Source organism: Peromyscus maniculatus, chromosome 6 (assembly GCF_049852395.1).
Source record: "Peromyscus maniculatus bairdii isolate BWxNUB_F1_BW_parent chromosome 6, HU_Pman_BW_mat_3.1, whole genome shotgun sequence".
In the NCBI taxonomy this organism is placed as follows: Eukaryota; Metazoa; Chordata; class Mammalia; order Rodentia; family Cricetidae; genus Peromyscus; species Peromyscus maniculatus.
In genome coordinates, this window is record NC_134857.1 from 91,694,717 (window position 1) to 91,715,656 (window position 20,940).

General features: G+C 32.7%; 1 pseudogene; it reads right to left on the minus strand.

Moving 5' to 3' along the window:
• Window positions 1–20,537: 20,537 nt before the first annotated feature.
• On the minus strand, window positions 20,538–20,702 carry LOC121830673 (U2 spliceosomal RNA; annotated as a pseudogene).
• Window positions 20,703–20,940: the final 238 nt, after the last annotated feature.

Here is a 20,940-nt window from a genome sequence, read left to right on the forward strand (position 1 = left end):
CCTGTCTCAAAAAACCAAAAAAAAAAAAAAAAAAGTATCTTGGAAAGGATGCATTTGTTTCAGATTACATTTCCAAATCATAGTCTTTCTGTGAGATAAGGCAGGTCGGGAAGTGAAGACAGGAACCTAGAGGCAAGAACTGAAGCAGATCCCATGGAGGAATACTGATAACTGGGTTGCTCCTCATGGCTTGCTAGACTGCTTATTTATAGCACTGTAGGCTGCTTACTTATAGCACTCAGGACCACAAAAGCAAGAATAGCACAGGCACCAGTTATCTGGGCCCTTACACATTAATCTTCATCCAAGAAAATGCACCACAGGCCAATCTGGTAGAGCTTTTTCTGAATTGTGGTTCCCTCTTCAAAATAACTCGTTTGTGTCAGTTTGACATATAAAATAGCATCTTTCTTTTTTTTTTTTTTTTTTGGTTTTTCGAGACAGGGTTTCTCTGTGTAGCTTTGCGCCTTTCCTGGAGCTCACTTGGTAGCCCAGGCTGGCCTCGAACTCACAGAGATCCGCCTGGCTCTGCCTCCCGAGTGCTGGGATTAAAGGCGTGCGCCACCACCGCCCGGCTAAAATAGCATCTTTCTTATATGATTATATACAAAGATAATCTTCTAAGATTTATTAAATAGCATTTGTAAATGTTAATTGAGAATTTAATAATTCATAATATCCGATCATTACATAATTATCAATTATATTTTATTCCTAATAGCAATTCAGACTTGGAAATTTAGGATTGACAACTCAAAAATGTCTTATTAGCAGCATGCTGTTTAATCATCCATCTTTGTCTTTGATGAAGTTGCCTAAAAAAATAGGATTCTCTTATTATGGCTTAAACTCCTATTTGTCTATGGTATGAACACACTCAGGCCAAAAGGAATGTCCCCATTAAGTTTGTCCAATCAGAGGTCAAGGAAATGTTGCAGAAGAGGAGGCAGAAAAAGTGTAAGGGCCAGAGGGGAAAGAGGACTTTCCTATGACAAAAAGTCTGTTGAGGTTTTTAATTGAATTTGGATTTGTAATAGGAATTTAGGCCTTCTAGAAACAATAGGGCTTGCACACATACATAGTCACAGAGACTGAGGAAGCATGCATTTGTCCCACAGAGGTCTGTTCCAGATGGGGTCCAAGAGCTTAAAGGAGAAGGCGACACATGCTCCCATAACTAACCCACACACTGTCTTTGATTCATAACCATTTGTAAAAGAAAAACTAGTTTTTTTCCAAGGGAATGTCACTGATAGAACAAAACGCTCTTAATGGTGGGCTTCATGCTCAGCAGGTGATGGCTAATGCAGAACAAACACAATGGCATCTTTCGAGGTTCTTTGTCTCATAAAGTTAAGGCAGGGCAGTTTTTCAATCTCACAAACCTTTTGAATACATATTATAGTTTTATGGGATTCTTCTGTGCATGAACATGAGTGTCTCCACAGATGTGTGATTATTGTTCTATTTCTTTGACTCTCTTACTTGTTTGGATGTTTTGTCATTTTATGGTTTGTTTATTTTTTGTTTTATCTTATTTTACTTTATTATGGTTATTTCAATGACTATTAGTTTTCTAACAGAAATTGGTGTGGACCTGGATGTGAGAGTATGTGGATAGTTACTCCAAGTAGAGAGAGTAAAAACCATAACCATAATTTATTGTATGAAGATTATCTATTTTCAGGAAGGAAAAAACATATCTACCTAGAGAGAGAGATATACAGATAGACAAAAAATAGATATGCATGTATATATGATGGCTGGATTCTATATCAATATAGTAAATTTTTTTTAAATGTGTTGTGGTGCCTCATAAGTCTTATGAGCTCCCCCTGCATCAGCTTTCAAGCAGATTTATAGTGCCAGATGTGAAATCCTTCCTATGGTGTGGGCATTAAATTTATCCAGAAAGCATCTGGTTACCCCTGTAACAGTTGTGTTATTATTGTAAATGCAGGAATCCTGTGCCTGGCAGAACTGTATCATGGCTTGAAAAGTTCTCAATGGTGTAATACCATTAGTGCCTTTTCTTCTCCAGTAGCCTGTATAGTTTTGGGTGCTATGTAAGAGAGCCAGAGGGAGGAGACTGTCAGTACAACTCTAATGTGATTTCCCTGTATCATGCAACCAAAGTTGCTGTGATTTCAGCAACAAAAACTTATCATATAGTTTTGATGCACAACCAAGGGCAGCGACAATAAACTCTACTTTAGTGCCTTCAAGGTTTATCCTGATAAGCATCTCATAAGGCAGTGACAGCATCTGGTTCTGATGGTTAATCCCTGATCCAAAGCTCATTCAGATGACCTTGATAAGCTAAAATTCATGAATCTTCAAAAGAGACAGTTAGAAGGAGGCACTGATAGGACCTGGAGGATGATAAGAGGAGGTGGAAGAGAGATTAACCAGATGCATTGTACATTGTACATACATAAAGTTGACAGAGATTTACGTTTACAAAAGAGTGTCAAAAGTAGGAAATTTAAAATCGAAATAGTATCTTTGCTACCACTTAATGCATAAAACATCATAAAATCAAGTTTAAAAAGTCAAGACTTTAAAAATACCTGGACTATTTAGAGAAGAATGGCATATTAATCAATTTGAAGAATCAGTATCATGAGGAAATTATTATTTTCCAAACTATTACAAATCCAAATTCAATTAAAAACCTCAACAGACTTTTTGTCATAGATAATTTTGTATATAAATTTTTAGGAGAGAAGATAGATTGTAGTTATTAAACACATACTATCTCCAACTATTTGGAGTTCAAATAAATCTTCAAATAGGATTTCTTATAAAATATGTCACAAAAATAGAAAAATAGCACATAAAGTTTGCAAAGAGCAGTACTTTCCCTCTTAGCATTCATGTTCCCTCTAACTTAGGTCTCAATATTTTTGGCAGTGGTTATATGGAAAGATTAACTTGTTTGCATGCCTGTGTGTGTGTGTGTGTGTGTGTGTGTGTGTGTGTGTGTGTGTATGTTTTCCAGGCACATCTACATACCTCAGAAAAATTTTCCAATCAACAAAGCGTCTGAGACTGACAACCAATTTGAGCATATTAATCAATCTGTGCATAAAAATGAATAATTATTTGCTTTTCAATAATATTTTTCTTCATTTTGAGAATAAGTTACATTGCATAATCAATGAATATCTTAATGTTAAATCTTTGGCTCTGGTAGGTATAGATAGAAAAATAACAGTTTTTTTCATAATAATTTCTATGCATTTATTACCATATGAATTTGAATAATTTTCTTTTATTAACTATATTCTTCTTCATTGACTTTGAGCAAATTGTAAGATTTTAAACTTTAAAGTGTTGTTTTATATTCCATTCTGTATGGTACATCTTTAACTCTTAGCAAGTAATTATGAGAAAATTTTCTGAAGTTAAGAAAAAGGAACACTTAGTAAATCTATTTTTCACCAAATGAGTTACTTTTGCTTAAATATTTAATAAGTAAAACTGTGAAGTTTTTCGTAAGAATAGTGTAAATATTTCATAGCATTTAGATTAATTAATCTACTAAGCAATATATTGTCAGTATCTTACTAAGTTTGGGTGCTGTTAATTTATCCTAGCTGTCCTGTATTTTAGACTTACTCTCAAAATTTATAATCAGTCTAAGGTTTTAATAAAAATAATGATCATTGAATTAACTATTTCATTATAAATTCGGTGTTTCTAGGACCAAAATATGGATCTACATTGCAGAATAGGCTTTACAGTCTGAGTTTGCACAACTAATCCTGGAGTTGAGGAAGCAGCTTGAAAACAAAAACTCAAACATTTATTATTTTTTGTCCTCATTTGTAGTTCAAAACTGACACAAAGGAAAGCTATTTTATTTGAAATTTGACATTTTAGATTTAGGACTACAATCAAATAAATCAGCAAAGCAGCTTTAGAAGTCAAGCGTGGCCTAGTTTTGTCCCCTTGCTTTTAAGAAGTTTTCCTTTTTTGCTTTTCCCTTTTTGACCCGACTTCAAGCTCACAGCTTCTCCATCCAGAAGAGATAATACAAAATAGTACGAAGCAGGCATTTACTTATGGAACAGCTCCTCACAAGTCACGATTAACCTCAACTGAAGATTTTGTTTCTAAGTTATGGCCTTTCTTTCCTGGACCCAATCAAAGGGAACATTTCTGAAATGCTATTCAGTAAGGGCTTAAATTCTATGCTATTTCAAAATAAGTATCAGTTGGCCTGGTTTTTTTTCAAGATATATGAAATTTAGGGAGGCATGTTTATGGCTTATGTAAAGTCACAGTGTTCAAACCACAGAGTTCATTTGGATGAGTCATATTTGAAATCCTACAATGACCTGAAATGAGTAAGTTATCATGGACAAACTTCAGGTCATTGGGGTTATTCCTATTTCTGTGGCAGCTTATCATCAACTAACTATTATATGTGCACTAAGTTTCATACTCATGAAAGGAAAGCAAGACACAGCAATCTAGCTTCTAACAGCTTTTTTAGACAAAATACACACAATTAACAAATTTTTAAAAAAGATTAGTAGACACAGAGACCCTTGACTTGAAATGAGATGTAGCTTTGATAAGTATAAAAGGAAAAAATTCATGTGGCTAAGAGTTCTGAGCACAGTGAAATATTTCACATAAAACTATTTAAAATCTGTAGTCAAAGGATACATATGATATTCTATATATCATGAACCCACCCTTATTTTCAGAGCTATAGAGTATTGGACACTGAGGTTATCCTAGAACTTTTCCAAGAACTATATACTGACATAGTGATTGTTGTGGGCTACATATATATTCTTGGTTCCCTTCTTTTGATATTGTTGAGCCACTGTTGCCTTTTTGAGGTGTTTGAGTTATACCTATTTTTATCTTAAATGCTTTTCTATTTTGTTTAACTTGATTTTAAAACTGATATTAAAATATAAGGATTAATAAAAAGCAACTAAAATTGTTTAATTTTGGTTAATTCGTATTAGAAAAGGCATCTGCTTTATTCAATATTGAATGACAGGCCTGTGTAGGACCAAAAGAAATGTAATTTAAATACAAAGAGCTTTTGGAATTTTCCCAAGCAACAATTACTTTCTGTGTTCTATACTTTTCAACATGCAAGCTGTTTAAACTAAATTCAATTTTATGCCCTATAAAATTGTGCATACAATAAAATTTCTGTTAGGAAAAGAATTGGTCAACACTGAGTATAGATCATAACAAATGGCACACAAAATGTGGCTATTATTAATCTCAACACCAATTCTTTTGCTGCTACCTTAATGGGTTTTTCTTAGATTTGAAGACCCAACTCAAAACACCAACATTTTAGGAAGCTATTTTATAATTCATTAGAAAATGATTACCTGTTCAATTTTCTGTCTTAAGGTAGAAATTAACTTCTTGAAGCAAACAGGTGGATCATATACGCCAATAACCTGCCAAATGACTTGGGTTATGCTTTTTTTAAAAATATTTGTTCACAAATTATTCTCACTATGCCAAATAATCTTCATGAATCCATCACCATGACAGTCTTGATCATTGCCATTATCCCTGTATTTCAGGCTTTAGCTTCATTTAGGTGGCTTTCACATCAGGACCATACATCTCAACACTATTTCTCTCCCTTTTAAATGTATTTTTTCCTTGATACAATAACTACTCATGAGAGAAGGGGTATTGGAAGTCTTTGCACAGATACCTTCTTTTAAACAGTTCTAAAATATATTCTCATAGAAATACATGGCACACTTTATTCCTCAAATATACAGGAAAAATGTCAATGGATATAACTAATTAGGTACATATATGCTGTTATATGTAAAAGAATTATACAGTTGTGTTGTATTTGGAATTATTTAAAATACTCTTTGACGATTCATTGGATATGAAGAATAAAGTTCAAGAATATGAATTATTTCATTATTTCATGTTGAATTTAAACAACATTAGAAAAATGAGAAAAGTACAGACTGAAAATATATGTACATCATATTTTTCAGACATATCAACACATGTGTCGAAAGTCTTTCTCAGAAAAAATAAGTAAACATGTGTTTCCTAAATTATACATAGTTCTTTAGTCACAAAGACTTGTTTTAAATAGTATTAGATTTGTGATCTTTTTCTAAGTCCTTTGAACTTACATTGATAAAAGGAGGCTGTTAGATTTCACCCAATCAGAGGAAGCTATCTTATTTTACTATAAGATACATTTAATAAGTATTTCTTCATGAAGAAACATAATCCTTGAATGTAGAAAATATTCTTCATAAACACTCTTCCATGTGTGCTGCTCCATGAAGTAGCAACAGCAACAAAGAACACCTGAGGGGAGGCAGAAGGCTCTTCCCATAATCCCTTGGGAATGTAGGTGCACATTCATCTCTGTTCATCTTGACAGTCCAAGGCTAGCTTTACAAGGGTGTCTAGGCACATTTATAATCGAATCCCAATAGTTAAAAGTATCCACAGTATAAATTCACTCTGTTCAAAATGAAAAACTGAGCCCTCAGCTTTCTGTGCTTTATTGTAAATACAGAGATGGGCTAAGGAGAGACAGAAATGAGATCTGTAAGAAAATAACTTTCAGGAAAACATTCATCTTATTGTCAGAATAAAAGAAAGAGAAAACGGCTTTAACTTCTTGGAATAACTATATGTGGAGTCTAATACTTCTATACCTATTTTATTAACAAACCAAACATATTTCTATATTAAAATTTCCATAGTTTATGGGTAATTATTTGTCAAAACAAGGTTTTTAGTAATATTAGCAGTAGAAGAAGGGTAGTTTGGGCCATTATTTATGTATATACATTCATTCATACATACATAAATACATATATACACATATATTCTGTTTTTTATTCTATTGTGTGATACATAGCGTGTGTGTGTGTGTGTGTGTGTGTGTGTGTGTGTGTGTGTGTGTGTATCTTTCCTGTTGTAGGTCTCATAACCCCTATTTTCTACTAGTATGTTGTTACTGGTTTATTTTTCACTGACTACCTTCCTTTTATTGGATAACACATTCTGTTATGTAGTCTTTGTGTCTTTCTTACTGGGAATGACTGTCTTAGACTGTATCTAATTCAGTACCTTACTCCCAACAAGTAACTTCTGAACAATAGCATTGGCCGCAATATCTTAATGCAGTTTCTGACCTCCCCTGGTGTAGCATTATGTTTGTTTTCAAATTCAGAGAGTATTTCAAAATAAACTGTTAAAAAGAATATGTTTATGTGTCAAAAGTCAACTCAAGATACACAGTGAACATTCTAGCTGATCTTGTTTCAGAAAAGAAAAGACTAGGATATGCTATCCTAAACATGTACAAACTTGAACAGCCATGTAGACATTTGCTGACAATGAGTCTGGCATTTTAGTTTTATTAATTTAGTCATGATATGATTCTGAAGAAGTAATTTCCTGGAATAGTAAATATAAAATGTTCTCTGGAATTAATATCAGCTAGTATTTTGTCAATATCTGGTGTATTGAAGTTGTATAAAATACACATCAGATAGGATTCATAAGAATCATGTATAGTTACTTTTAATCAGAAAATACAAACAATCCTAACTGATATTATACTTGATGAAATTTGTATTAAAGAAATACTTGTATAGTACAGAGTAATAACTTTCTATCCAGATAGTTTGGAGATTTATAAACTAAAGTTCATAGTTCTTCTTGCTCAGAGCTAAATTATTTAAAAACTAAGGCATCACCTTGAGTTTCCATAAAGAGGAGTCTTGACTCTCTTGAGATGGTACTGCTGTCCAATGGTTTGACTTTGTCCTTGTTAAAAGGTAAGCCAGTTTCATGTGTGTGGTCCCTGGAGTTTTAAGACATTTTTACGTTCCTAATCTGTTTTTCACCTCAAGTAAATGACTGTCAGAGATGAATGCTTACAGTAACGATGTGATATCATTTGTTTTGAATTCTATTCATTTATATATAGTGAGAGACAGATATTTAGCATTTTTTAGAGAACCTTACAGAAGTCAGGATCTGTATTTCAAGTTATCTTCCTTCCTGGAACCTCCACATTACCAACTGCTGTTACTCAAGTTCTTCACTGCACAATACATAGAAAAATGTCTTGATTTTTAAACATTTCTTCTTCTATTTGGGTGTTTATGGCCTGTTGAATCAAAAGTAAAACCTCAGCTGGGTTTATTCTGAGGTCTCAAGACATGATTTTACACTGAGTTTTCATAATGTAATTAAAACTCATTAAATGAGTTATTGGAATTGTAGGGGTATCATAATTAAAAAGCATAGAATTTATGAAAATTCCAGTTAAAAGAAGAAAAGGTTCAAACATATATAGCTTAAAAGAGCTTGTTGTCCATGTCCTGTACCAGACTGATTGAAATAATGGTCACCCAGGGGAGCATTGATGTGTGTGTGTGTGTGTGTGTGTGTGTGTGAGAGAGAGAGAGAGAGAGAGAGAGAGAGACAGACAGACAGACAGACAGACAGACAGACAGAGACACAGTGACAGAGAGACAAAGAGACAGAGACAGAGAGAGAGAAAGGGGTGGGGTGGGTAGGGTTAGAAATTAGATTTCTTCTATCAATCTCCATGTTATTTTCTGGATTTTTTTTTTCACTAAATCTGGAGCTGACTAGTTGTTAGACAGGCAAATGCACACAAATACATGCACATACACTCAATCTTCATTTTACATAAAGACAAATATCAATAGATTTATCACTAAATTTATGTGTATGTCATTATACCATTAGGGCATTATGCATTGCTCAATAGTAAAACACTTGTTTAGTGTGTTCAATGTCCTGAGTTCACATAAAATTTTACAAGATTAGTCAGGCAACACAAATTGAACTAGTGGGATGCTGTTGGTGTTTCTGTTTTATATTTTAAGAGAGAAGGTAAGTTAGGTGGCAAAGGAGATGAAGAAGGATCTGAGATGACTTGGGGAGGCCAATTAATATGATCAAAATATATTATATGAAATTTTATGTACTAAAAATAATTTTTAAAATTATGTTCAATAATAGAATAAACTATATTATTCTTGTAACATGGATAATTAAGGACATTAATATGAATGACTCATCTCTTGAGAGTTGATGTTTATTGTTTGCTTAGTGTTTGTGTATGCAAGCTTACACATATGGGAATGAATGCACATGTGGAAGTCAAAGGATATTTTGAATGAGTTGGTTCTCTCCACAGTAGGGTGCAGGGGTTCAAACTCAGGTCATCAGACTTGGATGCAAACACCTTTAACCACTGAGTCATAGCACAGGTCCACAACTGTAGCTCAAATCTTAAAAGGTATTATTAATGAAAATAAACCTAGAGTAAGGTATTGGGGTGACCGCTAGAAGATCAGAGAAGCAGAACAAGCCACAGCTACCTCACCTTGCTAATTCCTCAGCTGATCCTGTTTCTTCAGACTGGAAGCCTCTGTGTCCTCATCTAAATGGGTCTCAGTTGAACTACTGCTCAAAAGCCTAAAAGCTTAACCAACCTAATTCCTGGTTTTCATGCCTTATATATCTTTCTGCTTTCTGCTATTACTTCCTGGGATTAAAGGTGTAAGTCACCATGCCTGGCTGTTTCCAGTGTGGCTTTGAGCTCACAGAGATCCAAATGGATCTCTGCCTTCAGAAGGCTAGGATTAAATGTGTGAGTGCCACCATTTTCTGGCCTCTATGTCTGTCTAGTGGCTGTTCTGTCCTCTGACCCAAGATAAATTTATTAGAGTGCATGATATATTGGGGAACATCATATCACCACACACAATTGTTTATTAAAATATATCAACAAATATTTTAAATTTTTACCATTTTCCTAACATGCTTTAAATAAATATCCATGTACTTTCTGTTGAGAATAATAGAAGTAATGAAACAAAACAAATACTTAGAAAAAGTTAACTTATCTCTCTGTCTGTCTGTCTCTCTATATATGTATATATATATATATATATATATATATATATATATATATATATATGAAATAAGCGAACTATATATGATATATATGTAGAAAACGTGATTTTTTTCCTAAATATACATGAAATTATTATTCAGTAATCACTGATTCTGGAAGAAATTATTTCACAACTAAATAGCATTCCATTAAATAATTAGTATGTAATTGTCATCATTTGGCTAGGAAATTTCAATTAAAGCCAAAAGTCAGCATTTAAAGTCTATCAGCCTCAGTAAGGATTTTTAGCTTAATTGATTTTGATTAACTGTCAGATTTATCTTTTATTTCTGCAATTTAAAAATTATTTTGTTCCAGCCCAGATGGTGGTGGTACACACCTTTAATCCCAGCACTCGGGAGGTAGAGGTAGGTGGATCTCTGTGAGTTCGAGGCCAGCCTGGTCTCCAAAGCAAATTCCAGGAAAGGCACAAAGCTGCACAGAGAAACCCTGCCTCAAAAAACCAAAAAAAAATATTTTGTAATTATACTATATAACTATTTTACTAGAGATGTGAAATTGTACTTTTATGTATACCAATTTGAAAATATATTCAAAGGAAAATATAAATGGTCTTGATAAAATGAATGTAAGGATGCTCTTCTATCTAGGCATACTTCAAATTCAGAGTTAATGTATGTTTTTTCGTATGAGGTCATGTGAGTTTATCTGCTCTTTTGATGTATAAATAGTCTGATTCTGTGTCCTTGTATCATTCTGCTTACTAGTTATGTTTTATCCACTGAGAACATTATCTTCTTCACTAGAAATCTAGTAATCTGGACCAAGCTGAAAGAGTTTTTTACACAAGTGCTAGATTTTAAAATGTAATGTTAAGATTTATATCCTATGTTATAATATATATCATTTATATATTTATATATATATTTCTAATTTTAGCTCTTCACATTCTGCTCATTGAGTTTTATAATTGATTTAAAACAATCATAGCTATGTAATTCAAAGAAAATTAATAAAGATCTTTTGAATATGACTTCATGCTTTGAATGTTCTTTGAGAGTATATAAAATCATGGACTCAGGCATGCTCATGTTCTTCCTGCTGTACAAAACATTTCTTTGTTTAAAATTTTCAATAAAACTGGCATTGTTGTCATATGTATTCAGAACTGTTGTGAGCAAACGAAACATAGACATATAATTAGCAGATGTTAATTGATTGCTGATGCAAATGTATTCAGTCTGGTAATGACGAGGCAATAATTATTACCTGGAGCCATTGAAAGAGTTCTTCAGGGGCTGGAGAGATGGCTCAGAGGTTAAGAGCACTGGCTGTTCTTCCAGAGGTCATGAGTTCAATTCCCAGCAACCACATGGTGGCTCACAACCATCTGTAATGAGATCTGGTGCCCTCTTCTGACCTGCAGGTGTATATGCAGACAGGATGCTGTATACATAATAAATAAAAAAATCTTAAAAAAAAGAAAAAAAAAAGAAAAAAGAAAGAGTTCTTCAGCTGTAGATCACTGTCATATTATATATGACACAGAAAGTATATGCATTTTGTGACATGAATTGTCACTTCTCCCTCATGACTAATCTATAATTTGATGCACATTAACAAAAATAGAATACTGTCTTTAATTATTGTTCATTTTCATGAAGACTTAGAGGGACAAAAATCACAATCATGTATTTTTTACCGGGAAAAATACTAGTTAAGTCCTTGTTAAGAAATTATCACTTTTTTGTTTGTTTGTTTGTTTGTTTGTTTGTTTGTTTGAGCTGAGGACCTAACCCAGGGCCTTGCACTTGCTAGGCAAGCGCTCTACCACTGAGCTAAATCCCCAACCTCATCAGGCCCTCTGAATGGGTGAGACAGTCCATCGGCTTGATCTGTTTGGGGGGCATCCAGGCAGTGGGACTGGGTCCTGTGCTCATTGCATGAGTTGGCTGTTTGAAACATGGGGCTTATGCAGGGATGCTTGGCTCAATCTGGGAGGAGGGGACTGGACCTGCCTGGAATGAGTCTACCAGGTTGATCTCAGTCCTTGGGGGAGGCTTTGCCCTGGAGGAGGTGGGAATGGGGGATTGCTGGGGGGAAGGGGAAGGGAGCAGGGGGGGCGGGAGAACAAGGGAATCCATTGCTGATATGTAGAACTGAGTTGTATTGTAAAATAAAATAAATTAAATTAAATTAAAAAAAAGAAGTTATCACTCAGTGAATTGGTGTACTTATGAGCACTCTTAGAATCTGGCATTCTAATGGGCATGTTTGCTTTCAAGCAAACAGGAATTCCTATCATAATATAATAAAAGTTAAATTTGGTATACTATAGATTCCATCAAGATTTAAATAAGCAATTTAAATCTTAAATACAGTCCCCAACTCTCCACAGGCAACTCTGTACAACTAGATACCACTCACTGCATCTATGTAGAAATGAAGGCATGGTCACCTCACTTCACTTCTGCGAAGAACCGGGCCTGTTTTACCCATGTCATGTTTTTGACAAAATGTCTCTAACAATTTGGAATGGTGTCCTGCTTTTAGCCAAATTTTCAGCTTAACCATTTTATTACTGTGCTACCTAATAAAGCAACTGCTAGCTGAATCAAGACAAAAATTTAGCATTATATGAGCTCCTATGAGCTTCTTTCATGTTCCATATACTTAGAAATTATTTTGATCATATTTTACATTGAAAAGTTAAATATCCATGAATTTTACTAATTAATTTAAAATTTAATAAAGACATTATAGAACTTCTTCTTTGAAGTTTAAACATAAGCGATAATTTTGCATAAAATCATGTGACTAAATCATGTTTCCTATTCTGGTATGATGGCAAAAATAAAAACAAATAAAAAAATAGATGAATTAACCTGTGCTGTTATTCCTTCCTTGCTCCTTTTAGTGAATAATTTATATCAGACTAATTTCCTTATAAACTCATAGACATTATTATATTTTAAATATTTTGTTTGTGTTTATTGATTAGTATGGAATGAAATGTGTGTGTAAAAGATACTACATTTAATATTAAATATATATTCTGTCTGCTTTTAATCTTGCTATGAGAACTGACACATATCATCTATATTTTGGATATTTCCACTGAAAATAATTAATGCTTATTTTAAAGAAATAAACAGATTTTTATATATTTAACTAGCATGGGCTTTCATATTTAATGTTTTCATTTGAGATGATTCTGGGAATTTACAAGCTTCAAAAATCTTCTATAATTATATAATTAGGCAATCTCATATTGATTTGCTAAAGTTGTTGATTTTAATTTTTCTTTCTCAGTGAATAAACACACATTATGTTTGGCAAGATCCCAATCTGAAAATCTGTAAGTGTTGGTTTCAGATCTCATACAAGTAAAGAGAGACATTCATTGAATCCTAAACATTTGTCTCATACAAACCAATCTGTGGACTGATTGACATGAGATGTCTTTCTAAAGGCTTTGCCACTACAGACATTGAGGGGAAAGTGAAAAATAAATCTTGGCTCTGATTTGATTTAAATATCCAAATTTTTTTCTATCACAATCTAGTTTGTGAGTTCCGAATTAAGAATTTTTTTCGCAATATTATTTTATTGTAATAACAAAAATTATCTATATTTTCATTTCACATACAATTGATTTTATCTAATGCTCCATGACATTTGTCTTGATTACCCCCATCTGCTGCATATGAAAGACTCTGTTCCTGCCGTATAGCATCTGAACCGATTGCTTACAGATGTTGCCAACTGGAGGAACCTGTTTTCTATTCATTTTGCCTTTTCTGTATAGAAATTATTTACAGAATCTTTAAATGGATATGTGACATATACCTTCTAGCAAATAAAGATTTGGTTTATAAAAACACACAATCCACATTTTTCAGCACATATAATACAGGACTTTCAGTATGTATATTTACAGTTGCAAAGTTTTAAGTATGATAATTTGGTAGGCATTTTGCAGAAACTGACTATTAGGACCTATAAGAAATTAAAATTTTATAAATAGTAAAATAACCTTTAAACAACCACTATTTCACTTTAATCAATGCACATGAACTCATTATATACACAAATGCATAAACTCAATGCAGTCCTGAAAGTCCTATAATCTAGAACAAGCAAATGAGCTGTTTCCTGTTTAGTTTCTCACATCTTGGATTCCACTTCCCTGTGCTGTCACTGTGACATTTATTTTTGCTTAATATAAATTATTTCATCATGCTTCAGATTGTATTTTGTGATACAGCATATTTTTATTATATAGAATTTTAGGATATTTGATGTAGTAGCTTATTTATTTTCTTTGATGCGGTGACATTTAGATATCCTTAGCATATGCTTTCAAAATATTAACCAATGTCAGAAAACATGTTTTTAAATTATGAAATATATTTAATTTTTAGTAATGTATCACATATAAAGTGGATACTTTAGAAAAGGAGAAACATAACATCTTTTTGGCTAGATTTTACATGTGTGTAAATCTTTAGATTTTGAGGTATTTAGCACACTTTATATATTCACATGCTATACTTTTCAATATCTATACTTTGTCATAGCATTTAATTCATAAATTTTCAATAGGTTATACTTCAAAATATCATTTTGTGTGTTGGGTTCATATTCCCCATTAAATTTGTATTATACATATAAACATATTATGTACAACTTAAGTGCATTACTTCTTTTTTAACACAATATTCCTAAACACAATGTTTTTAAAATATTGCTATATGTGCTTTGGTATACTTATCCACATAAACACAAATATTCCATACTGGACAATGTAATAGCCAATAACTATGATAAGAAAATGTTAATCTAGCAGCTAAAACATTTATTATAATGAGAACATTGTATCTCTTCAACTGTAATTGTTAATGAGTTAACTGAAGCATGTATATTTTAAATAATTTTCACTGCATTTCTGTCTTTCTGCTTCTTTTGTGGCTTCCTCGGTTGACAATTTGTATGGATTACCTAGCCTTTCCCCAAAGAACAGTGTGGCTGGAATTTAAATGAAGTCTAGGAACATTTTCTTTCAAGTGTGGGATCATTGGGTTAATCTCTACATAAAACAGTTTGGTTGCAAAAAGGAAGATTTGCCATGTGGACAAAGACTGCAAAGTCAATGTATTTTAAGAAATTTATCATGACACACATCACAGGAACTATGTGTGGTCTATGCTTATCTTATGACTTTAATTTTCTTTGATATTTAATTAAAACACTGTTTTATGTGTAACTTTTTTTTCTGGAAAAGAAATGATGAAAAACAACCCTTTAGAACACTGGTTTTGGCAATGTATCAGACTCAGCCAATGCCCTACATATCACTGTAGTGTTTAAGTATTTGGTGAAAGGTAACAGCAGATGTGCTATCAGTTAGAGTTTCAAAAAGCAGGCTCAAGATTTAAAATATTGAAATCTCCAAAAGATACTAAATGTCTCATAAATGATACAGGATACAATAAAATTATCTTTTTAAGACTTTTTTTTCTGTTAGGAAAAAAAGAAAAACTTTAATTAGAAGAGATGGAGATATATTTAAAATATATTTGTTATAGTTAATAGAAATTTATAACTAATGGAACAATAGATTTTCAGAGTATACACACACAAATTCAGTCAAGAAAAATTGTGAGAAAATAAAGTATTAATTAGCTTGCATTACCAATTCTATATGTATATATGTCTCCTTTAATGGTGTGCTCTTTGATAATATATATGCAAATTTGAATTGTCAATTAAGAAACAAACACTAAAGATATTAAAATTTTCTCTATGAAGATGTTGTTTACAGAAGCATAAAGGCTAGGCAAAATGTGTTTAAGACAATAAAATGTGATTTGGAGATCATAGTGACACAAACAGACCTCTCTACATTGAACTAATAATTTTGCAAGATGTTTGTTATATTTCCCACTCCTATTTGAAGTCATTACAGAGGATCTGAGCAGTTGTGAAATTTCACATTGCTGCACTAACCACTCTCATGTAACTTTTTGATACCACATAAACAAACATCTACTCTGTACAATCAGGGAAGAAAAAAGAGAGAAAACTAATTTTTAGAATTCAACTTAGAGACCCTTGAGCTTAGTTGATTATTTACAGGGTTATGAGTGAGGGTTAACAGAAGAATGAAGTGATCAAAGGTACTTGCATCAATAATAAGCTCATCCCAGAATGAGTGGTAACTCATGACAGTTTGAACAACAGAGCTCTCTAAACAACTTGGAGGCAGATTGAACATTCAAGGGGTACTTTTCTTTCTCCAGCAATTCTTAATGGTTTTAAAGCTTGAGGAAACAGGTTCTAGTGAATCTTATAAGTTTCAGACAGTTCCTGAGACTTGTGAGTTGTTTGTTTCTGGGAATTGTTTCCAAGATAGATGTGTTTTAATTTAGAGGTCTTGCTACATAACTATCACCATTTACTTTTGCTAGTGTTTTCAATGTTAGCATGTGAAGAGAATGTCTGTTGATATTGTAGTGGAGTTGGCATGACTGACCACTAGCATGAGGTATTCTGTTCCCACTGTATCTGCAAATGAAAAATTGCAACTTTCACTTGGGTCCCCTCAGTGAGGATTTTCTAATTATTAAAGAATTGAAAGTGCAGTAGTATAGGGTTTTTTTGGCAATGATCCAGAAACTTGGTTTAAATCACAAAGAAAAGTTCTAAGAAAGGCTCTTATGAAGGAAGCTTATAAGTCATTTCGTGTGATGAGTTTGTTTAACTTCAAACATATGCCTCATTTTTTCGCCACTATTTTTATTTCTCTTCTTTTTAGTCCACAGTTATTTTATAATACATTTTTTTCTGCTACTTATTTTTTGTTTTAGGTGCCTACTCCTTTTTAACTGGCCATAGTATGTTGTGAAGGATTCAATTGTGCTTTGCCTTAATTAGCTTAATTAAATATATTTCTTAGTTAAAAATTTAATTTAATACTTTTTCAAGAACAACATTTCTTTATATTTCTGGTTTGGGGGAGTGAAATATATAATCAACACCAGTTTCCTTACTTTGCATCAGCTTGTTTCCTTACCTTGCATCAGCTCACAAAATCACTATTACATAGTATTCATAACATTGATTTCTCTTTTCAGATTTAATAACTCTTCAACATGTTTTTATCACAAATATGAGCTTAAAAATAAATCTTAATTGCGGTTTCATAATGTTCCAGCTATATTAGAGTATTACCATGCAAAATAGCAGCCAATGCATGATGAGAATTTTCATGAATTTAAATAGCATTTGTACAGTGGGTATGATAAATTAAAACTTACAATTGCATTATTTACTCATTTTAATGTATGAATGCAATTACAATCTTGTTGCTTAGTAAAGGTTATCACACTACATTATATTATTGTTTTACAAAAGAGCTATTTTGTGAGGAATACAAATCACTGAAATCTAAATCAGAAAGTTGGCTCTGATCCTACCTCACAGAAGGCAGAAGGAAGCAACACTGCTGATAGTTAACTTCAAATTCCCACAGACAGAAATGACTGAGAGGCTTTTTGTTGTTTAAACCACCCAATTTTGGACACTCTGTCACAGTAGTCGTAGAAACTAATACAATCATTTCTATCTATTTTAATTTGTTTAAAGAATACAGCCAGTAAAAAAATGAAAATAGACATTAAAGATTTATGTGTGAATTTTTGTTTATTTACACATTCTAAAATAAAGTTTATTAAGTTAATAAACAACAAATGTTTGAAAATGTCATAATGAAAATGCCATAGTTAACTGTGTCTATAACAACCTTATTAACAGCATATTTTCTGAGACACACTCTTAACCACTGAGTCATGTAGTCACCCCAGCCCCAACAGAGCATACTTAAAGGGCTTGATATTATCTCTACCTGTATTTTAAGAAATTTTAATCTGATTTAGATTTTAAAAACCTTTAGAAGTTTTTAATAAACATTTAGTATTTAGATTTGGGTTTTGGTTACCTTTTCCCTAGATGCAATGCAGTCTCTTGACAGTAGTATACCATCAAGGAAAGAGGTGCTTACTTGCTTGTACTTACAGAGGATGTAGTCAACCATGGAGGAGAAGATACTGCAGCCTGTAGAAGAATTGGTACAGGAGCAGAAAGCTTGGTGCTCACACTACACTTGTGCTCACCAAACAGGAATATACACTATGCCTTACCTCCATTTCTGTACTTAACAATACAGGAAGCCAGCCAGGGAGTGCTGTCATCCATGGTGCCCCTGTCTTCCTCTCTCAACTGCCAATAGATTAGTCTAAATGATATTTCTCAAGTGTTTCTAGATTCTGACTAGTTGACAACACTAACATCAAAAATGTGATACTTGCTCTTCTTTTAGTTTTTGCTGGCTAGAGTCATCTGTGAAGAAGAAATCTTAATTGAGAAACACATCACCAAAAGATTGGCCTGTAGGCAAATTTGTAGTACATATTTTCTTTATTAACTTATGTATTTATATTTGAGATTATAATTTGATTACATTTTTCTCTTCCTTTATCCTCCTTCCAAACTCTCCCTTACCCTTCTCTCCACTCTCATACAAATTCAGGCCTTCTTTTTAAAGTAGTTGTTGTATGCATATAAGTATATGTATATACACATGTGTTCCTAAATATCACTTGTTTAATCCATATAATATTACTTGTATGTATGTGTTCAGGGCTGACCATAGCACTGCACAAATCTCATCCATGGGACTGAAGGTTAGCAGTTGCCCTCTAGGCAACTTGGATTATTCCACATAGGTTCAGATTCTTCACTGTACAAGTGCAGTTAGAGAAGAGGGGGATCCTAGAATGTAAGAATGTGCTGTTTCTTTTATTTTTATTTTCAATTCTGTTAAAATACACATAATATAAACGTGACATCTTGGACAGTTTAAAGTGAAAAGGATTGTAGTATTAAGCATAGACATATACTAACACACATGTACACTTACATATTTATGGGAAGTTTATTAATCTAGGTTAGTGTTATTTTATTTTATATTATTATTATTATTATTATTATTATTATTATTATTATTATTTTGGTTTTTTGAAACAGAATCCCTCTGTATAACAGTGTTGCTGTCCTAAAACTCACTTTGTAGACCAGGCTGGACTTGAATTCACAGAGATCCCCACCATCCTCTGATTCCTGAGTTCTGGGATTAAAGGCATGTGCCAACATGACTTGCTGGTGGTATTTTTATTCTCATTATGTTGCTTTCAAATGTATTGATATTTGGTAGCATGGTCAAGATTGGAATTAAAGAGGAAGGGGCTAATAAAGAAGGCCAATGTAGTGAAAGTACTAATAGAGCCAGTATAAAGATATTTTATCAAACTTTATCTTCTATTTTATTTTCCTTGAGTACTTTTAAGCCATTCAAAATAAAGATAGTCTACCTTAAAACACAGTTATACCTATTGTTAAAGAAAGCAATATATGACTAAAATTATTATTTTCCTTCTTTGAAACTATCCTGGACCATTTTGTGAAATTTATCAGTTTTATTATCTTCACTGAAATATACACTTTAATAATTCTACTTATTTGTCCTTGTACTTTAGGATCCTAGCTGTGGTGGAACTTAACTTAGCAATGATCATCATTCATTTTTTAACTTTGTATTATGTAATCACCCTGTATTTTGTCTTAGGTCATTTGCTTGATATGGTCATTTTCTGCAATTTTAATAGTAGGTATGTTAAACTGATGTATCATAATGATAAACAATATGAAATTAAGTCACTAGAGACAATGATATAATCAAAAGATATGGTAATTAACAACTACTGGAAACTACTGCCAGATAACACAGTACACTTTTGCATGAATTTAATTTCATTATCTATAATAGTGGGAGAACATGCTAAAATGTATAATCTAAAAGTAAATACACAAATCAATAATATGATATTGTATTACTATTTTTATCAAGTAATATGAACAAATGAAAATGAATGTACTACAAACCCTAACTTATGGGACACTATGAAAGCAGTGCTAAGAGGAAAATCCATAGCTCTAAATGCCCACATAAAGAAGTTGGAGAAATCTCACACTAGTGACTTAACAGCACACCTGAAAGCTCTAGAACAAGAAGAAGCAAAGTCTCCCAGGAAGAATAGACTCCAAGAAATTATCAAAGTGAGAGGTGAAATCAATAAAATAGAAACAAGGAGAATAATACAAAAAAATTAATGAAACAAAGAGTTGGTTCTTTGAGAAAATCAACAAGATAGACAAGCCCTTATCAAAATTAACCAAAAGCCAAAGAGAGAGAGAACATCCAAATTAGCAAAATCATAAATGAAAAGGGAGACATAACAACTGACAGTGAGGAAATCCAGAGAATCATCAGGTCATACTTCAAAAAGCTGTACACCACAAAAATTGGAAAATCTAAAAGAAATGGACAATTTTCTGGATAAGTACCACATACCTAAGTTAAATCAAGACCAGATATACTATTTAAATTGACCAATAACCCCTAAGGAAATAGAAACAGTCATTAAAAATCTCCCAACCAAAAAAAGGCCAGGACCAGATGGTTTCAGTGCAGAATTCTACCAGATCTTCCAAGAAGAGTTAATACCAATACTCTTTAAATTGTTCCACACAATAGAAACAGAAGGAACATTACCAAACTCCTTTTTTGAGTCTACAGTTACTCTGATTCCCAAGCCAAACAAAGATACTACACTTGATCTTAGCCAAAAGGCCGAGAAGTGATAAACAAAGATGCAAAAAAGAAAGAGAATTACAGATCAATCTCCCTCATGAACATTGATGAAAAAATACTCAACAAAATACTGTCAAACAGACTACAAGAACACATCAAAAAATTACCAACTATGACCAAGAAGGCTTTATCCCAGAGATGCAAAGTTGGTTCAACATACAAAAGTCTGTCAATGCAATATACCATATTAACAAACTGAAAGAAAAAACACATGATCATCTCATTAGAT